Genomic DNA, 6,590 nt, shown 5'->3' on the forward strand with positions numbered 1-6,590 from the left:
ACCTTCATACCTACCTATTACATGTTTTTCCTCTGTTGGTTGAAAAGTAGTATCATTTGTGGACCCAAAGGATATTGCCCCCCCCCCCCCCCTAGAAGACGAATCAAATCCGCCACTGTATTTATTAACGTAGTACAAAATTACAATGTTATAATATATGGTGTAAGACCATACCTAACCTGTGAGTGGTGTTACGACCTGACTCCGAATGTCCCTAACCGTCTGTCCTGGGCTTCTATATATATATGATTGTGATTGTGTCCTTTGGAGTGGGTGGTTGTAGTAGTGTCAAAGCTCGGTCATGAGACAGAGTTCGGGTCTCGTATTTGGTATGCTGGTCGACTCGTATCCTGCGTATGGGCGTTGGTTTTACGGGAAAGATACGTATGTGACGGCACCTTCTATAGTGTAATTGTTTTTTCTACGCTTTTGCAACGACTTCCGTATTTTATACTATACTAATTGCCTTATTAGTTATACTGTCAAATATTATTAGAAACGTGCGGCGCGCTGTACATAGTTAATATACGACTACTTAATACGTAACACCTCCCTTCTAAAAAAAAGACTTTATGTTTAAAAGCTTAAACATTAATCTTTAACATTTCCATAGTATGTAGTCATTACAATAATTTTACAATAGTGATTATTAATACATAATGTATATTGATACATAAAATAGTGATACATTTTGTTAGTAATATAATAGTTGTTAGATATTAGTAGATTTTTTTTTTTTATATAAGTATATAGTTTCTTTTGTTTTACATTTTCTTCTTAGTCTAGTGTTAGTACATGGTGGTCATATATGTGTGGTTAATATACGTATTTTGTTACATTTATATAATTTAATTATTATAACTATTACATGTTTATATATGTAAATACTTATGCTATTACCTAAAATTATAAAACTTGACATTACATTTATTACATATTTATATATCCGTCCTATATTCTATTGGTCTTATATGGTTTTTGTTTTAATGATTGAATCGTTAGTTAAAATGTTATCTATTTCTTAACTAGAGTATGTCCATTCAAGTATGTAGAATCTTACTTAGGTACTCCCTGATTCCAAATTATAGGTATAGATGAAGAAATACTAGAAATGGTAGTAACCATCAAATTTTGAGAGTGCTTATAAATTAATTCTAATAAAATTTCGTTTAGTACTATTTTAGCCCTATAATTAAAGATGTTAATTAAAATTATACGCTTATATATATATTCTTATTTACTTTATACTTATGTATCGTTACATATTTTTGTACGGTGTTTGACCGTTATTGGTACGTGTTTAGGATTGAAATATAATTCGAACACGAAAGCAAAAGTGAAGAATGTACGTGATTTGAAAGAATTGAAATTTGATACGGCTTTGTTTGTGCCAATGCGACTTGGAGCATGACGATCGTCATCATGATCCTAAAAAGTTTCCTTATATATTAAATTAAATATATTTATAAATATAAATACAATATGATATATAAATATATTAAATATATACACTTTCATATATATATTTTCATTGCCCAATCCTATCAATTATTGTTAATGATCATATTTACATGTATATTATATTTATTCTTTATATATATATGCTTTTCTTATTTAACTCGGATTCTCGTGGAAATTATTCTGATTGGGTGGTCTACTATTATACGCGACATTGTTCGTTCGGCATTGTGACGAAAAATGTCCTTCGCGATTGTACGTATGACAACGCCTAACATTAAAATTGATGTTCCTCGGATTGGGGTTTCTATTAGTATTCCTATCGTAGGTATTGTTTCTGTTTATATTATTGTTATTGTCGTTGTTACGATAGTTGTACGCTGTGTTTTGATTATTATTGTTAAATTGTCTATTTTGATGCGTATTTCTATTGCCATACGTATTATTTGCGCGGAAAATTTCTTGTACATCATTATATGTACGAATATTTTTTTCGGTAATTAACGCGATTTGCATTGCTTGTTCGAGAGTAGTAGGATTTTTTGTTTTTACTTCGAATTTTATTTGGTCGCTTAAACCGTTTATATAACTGACTAACGCTTGTTCCCTAATATTGTCACGTAATATTTTTGCTTCAGTGGGTGTTTTGTCTATGGCTACTGTGTTGCATAGTTTCTGATATATTTCCTCTACTCTATTACTGTATGCGCATATGGTTTCATTATGTTTTGTTTTTACTATGTTTAATTCGATTTGTAAGTTAATGCCTAACAATATTTTTTTCAAATCGCCCTATTCTATAATTTCCTTATATCTGGTTACGTTAAAAGCTCTGTCTGATAGTTTAGTAGCTGCTATCATTTTTAACATGAAAGGGTGCTGTTCTGAGTCTACTGTACATATAATTACTTCGCATGCATTTAAAAATGGATATATTTCGGATTGTCCTGAATAGTTAGGAATTCATTTTATTGCGTCTAACGCGCTTATCTGTTTCATATCGGTACCGCCTGTCATTTTCTTAGCTTTGACTATTCTTATCGGTTGTATATATTGTGAATAGTATTTCTATTACTTCGTAAATCTTGGCGAATTGTGCCAGTAGTAGGACTATTTTCAAACTCCTCTAGGTTTATTAATCTTAAACTTTTATTTAATATTTCACTACTAATTGGTTTGATCTCTATACGTTCGTTAATTATTTCTTCGTTAAATGTGTCTAACTATTCGTCCAAGTTATGTATTTCTATGTCGTCAATTATTTCGCTATCAGTATTGTATACGTCAATTTCTAAATTATTCTCGTTTTCGATTATTTCAATTATTCTATCTAATGTTTCCCTAGCTATCGTTTCGAATTCGTCGCTAATATTTTCCTCTGAACTATTGTTCATTAATATTTGTTTAATTCTTCTTAACGTTTAATATAGATTTCAAACATAAAATTCTTTTATTCATATATTTTATTCGATTTGGGCTTTGAAATTCGAGCATAGGGGCTTCTAATCGGGCTAGTGGGCTTCAAATCGGGCTTTAAACATGGGCTAGGGGCTTAAACATGGGCTTCAAAAATCTACACGTGTTCTATACAATGGAGTAGCTAATTCCAAGGGAGTTGTACTTAAATAAGATGAACTCAATAATATGCCCTCAATAATCAATAATAAATATAATCTCAATAATAATCTCAATAATGCCCTGTAATAATTCACAATAATAATTCTCAAAATAATATAATATGCCCTTTAATAATTCTCAATAATAACTTCAATAACAATTCTCAATAAATGCCCTTTAATAAATCACAATAATAACTTCAATAATAATTTCAATAAATTGCCCTTTAATAATAATTTCCTTAAATACGATGGACCAATAGTCCAAAGGAGACGGTTGTATAAATTATGCTTACAACATTGCTGTATTCATCTCGTTGCTTGATCTCTCTCGCCGTAGTTGAATTGTAACAAAAGTTCGGTCTTCCCAGAGTCGTTGAATTGAAGTGTGCACTCCTCAGTTCAACGGTGATCCACGAAGGTGAAATTGCCTCTGTTGATTGAAGTTTCCTTGTATCTTGGAAGACCCTGTCCACAACGCTAAAATTCTGTTACGTCCCAACCGACGTCGATATATACATCAACGCAGAAATGAAATACGTGATGTACTAGGTATGATGAATGTTTATTAACGTAGTACAAAATTACAATGTTATAATATATGGCGTAAAAGAGTGGTGTTACGACTCTTTAAGATAGAATTTAAACTGTGAGTGGTGTTACGACCTGACTCTGAATGTCCCTAACCGTCTGAAGAGCTCTTGTCCTGGGCTTCTATATATATGATTGTGTCCTTTGGAGTGGGTGGTTGTAGTAGTGTCTAAGCTCGGTCATGAGACAGAGTTTGGGTCTCGTATTTGGTATGCTGGTCGACTCGTATCCTGCGTATGGGCGTTGGCTTTCCAGGAAAGATACGTATGTGACGGCACCTTCTATAGTTTAATTGTTTTCTCTACGCTTTTGCAACGACCTCCGCATGTTATACTATACTAATTGCCTTATTAGTTATAGTGTCATATATTATTAGAAACGTGCGGTGCGCTGTACATAGTTAATATACGACTACTTAATACGTGGGTACGTAACAGCTTCATCAATTATTATTAAATTAATGTAAACCACCCGTCAAAATTCATTAAAAATTAAGTTGTGTCCGAATCATATTTCAAAAATATAGGTTACCGTTTGAAAAAGTTACCCCTTGAACCTCACCATTCAAATAAAAAAAAAAATACTTTACCAAATTAGTTTAGATTATTATAATATGAATCAAAAACGTTGTCACATAGGTTTTTTTCCTTATTTTAATATTTCAAATGATTATTTGATGGTTTTTACTTTTTAGTATTCGATCCACAAATAAAACTATCGGTTGTTTATTCGATAGTTGTTACTATTCGGTCCATGAATAAAACTATCGGTTGTTTATTCGATAGTTCACTTGGACTATCGACCATCATTCGATAGTACAAACTATTCGATAGTGCCCATCACTAATAAAAACTAAAAAAAATAAAAAAAAATAAAAAAACTAATAACTACGTTACCCAGAAGAGCGCTGTACGATTTCCAACTTATAACATTTGCTCGTTTGAATAAAATACCTCATTTCATCGGTGTGCTTACTCAAGATAGGTTACCCGTACTTCGTAAACGAGTAAAATCAGTGATTGTTAACTTGGATATGGAAAACGGTGCAGGTACTTACTGGATAGCGTATAAAAAAATCGGAAATCAAGTTGATTATTATGACAGTTTTGGAAATTACCACCTCCATTAGAAGTACAACAATATTATCACGGATGCGACATCAATTTCAATTACAGCAGAGAGCAGAAAGTTTAGTTTCAAAACATTTACCTGTATTTGTATACATGAGTTCAATTTTATACCTATAATGGGCCTGCATAACGTTATAATGATAATCATACATGACGGTCTTAGAATTTCCAACACTGCAAAACCTGATGAAAATTAAAAATATTAAAAAATGGTTGATAATAGTAAATTAGTTATATATATATATTTACCTAAATATATTGGCTTGCAAAACTTGATAATTTTATTTTCTAATGATATGGCGTTAAGAGTTGCGTCATACGTAGTACAGGGTTTGAATATTGTAAGGTTTTGCAAACGTTTCTCACTATAAACAAGCTCCATTTTAATTCTACGTCTTAAACCCTCCATAGTCTTGCCTTTAACGTTGTAGAAAATGTCAGCAAAAGAATTGAAAAATATAATAAATATAAATATACCGAAAACAGCGTTGTTTAAAAAAGTCCATTTCAAAGTCATTCCTCGCTATTTTCCGCATCTCAGTGTTTAATTCTATGTATTTTTTAAGCCAGTCTGACTTATTAAGCTGTACAACTCTGTGGACCTACAATAAAACAAAATATGTAATAAATAAAATAAATATGCTACTTTTTCCACAACGAGTCCGTTGACTATAGCCTGCTGTAGGTTCCGATAATGAACCATATAGTTTTTCTTTGATTCTTTAGTCACCATAAGTTTTTTAACTTTTGAACCAGGCGGAATACTATTTTTCGGTAGGAATGGTAAATCATTATGCTTGTCATGAAGTTCTTTTAGATATGATATATCGACCTCGTACATCTGTCCGATTGATGATCTATCGTCAAAATCATTTAACCCCTCTAGTTTGGGCTCAAACCACTTAAATCCTCCGTATGGCATGAATTGTGACATTGCGAAACTATACAAGTTTTTTTGATTTTGGCCGTGTCGGGTCATAATCTGGTGTCTTTTCATTATTCGCCTTTGCATATCTCATGCTCGCCTGAGTCAAGCCATCACGAATTCCTATAATAAAAACAGATATTCTATCACATTATTTTTTTTAATAAATAACCTAACCTTACCTTTCTCGAACATTAATAAAATATCATAATATGAAATCAATTCAAGTTTTTGACCCGTGTAATTCAGCGTACAGTCAAATCTAAATCCCGGTGCCATGTAGTAAAATTATGGGTCCAGATGGTAAGTGGTTATACAGAGATTTCGGAAATTTTCAAACACATCAGTCAGCAGCAGCACGTCGATTTTTAAATAAAGATCAGAGTATTCTCTGAGTGTTTGGCAGCTAAAATGGTTCCAAACTGTATTTGCATGCTCAAAGTCCTCATGTTTTATATGTGATTCTTCCAATGAACTTTAAAATCTTTTTTTGCTGGTAAACTGGTTTCTTCAAGCTTATCCCAATCATCTGTATAGTCGTATGGGTATACCCCCTTACGGTTAACTAGTGTTAAATCCTGTTTAGAAAAATGTTTTGCACTGTCTCTAAACTTTTCAAATCCTGGTGTTATTAAATTGTTTGAAAGTGTTGATAAACTGGAGGCCATAAATCTTAGTGTATCGATAAATCTTAATGTGAAGAAGTTGCTAATGTATTTTGAAAACGTAATAAATTTTTCTTCGCTGTTTGGTATTACCGATATGGAGTTTGTATCATAGCCAAGACGGGTGACGATAAAATGTGCATCATAATTTGGCAAATTATGGAAAAATACCGGTACGAAGTTTAAGATTACACGTATTGCATAA

This window comes from Metopolophium dirhodum, chromosome 5 (assembly GCF_019925205.1).
Source record: "Metopolophium dirhodum isolate CAU chromosome 5, ASM1992520v1, whole genome shotgun sequence".
Lineage (NCBI taxonomy): Eukaryota > Metazoa > Arthropoda > Insecta > Hemiptera > Aphididae > Metopolophium > Metopolophium dirhodum.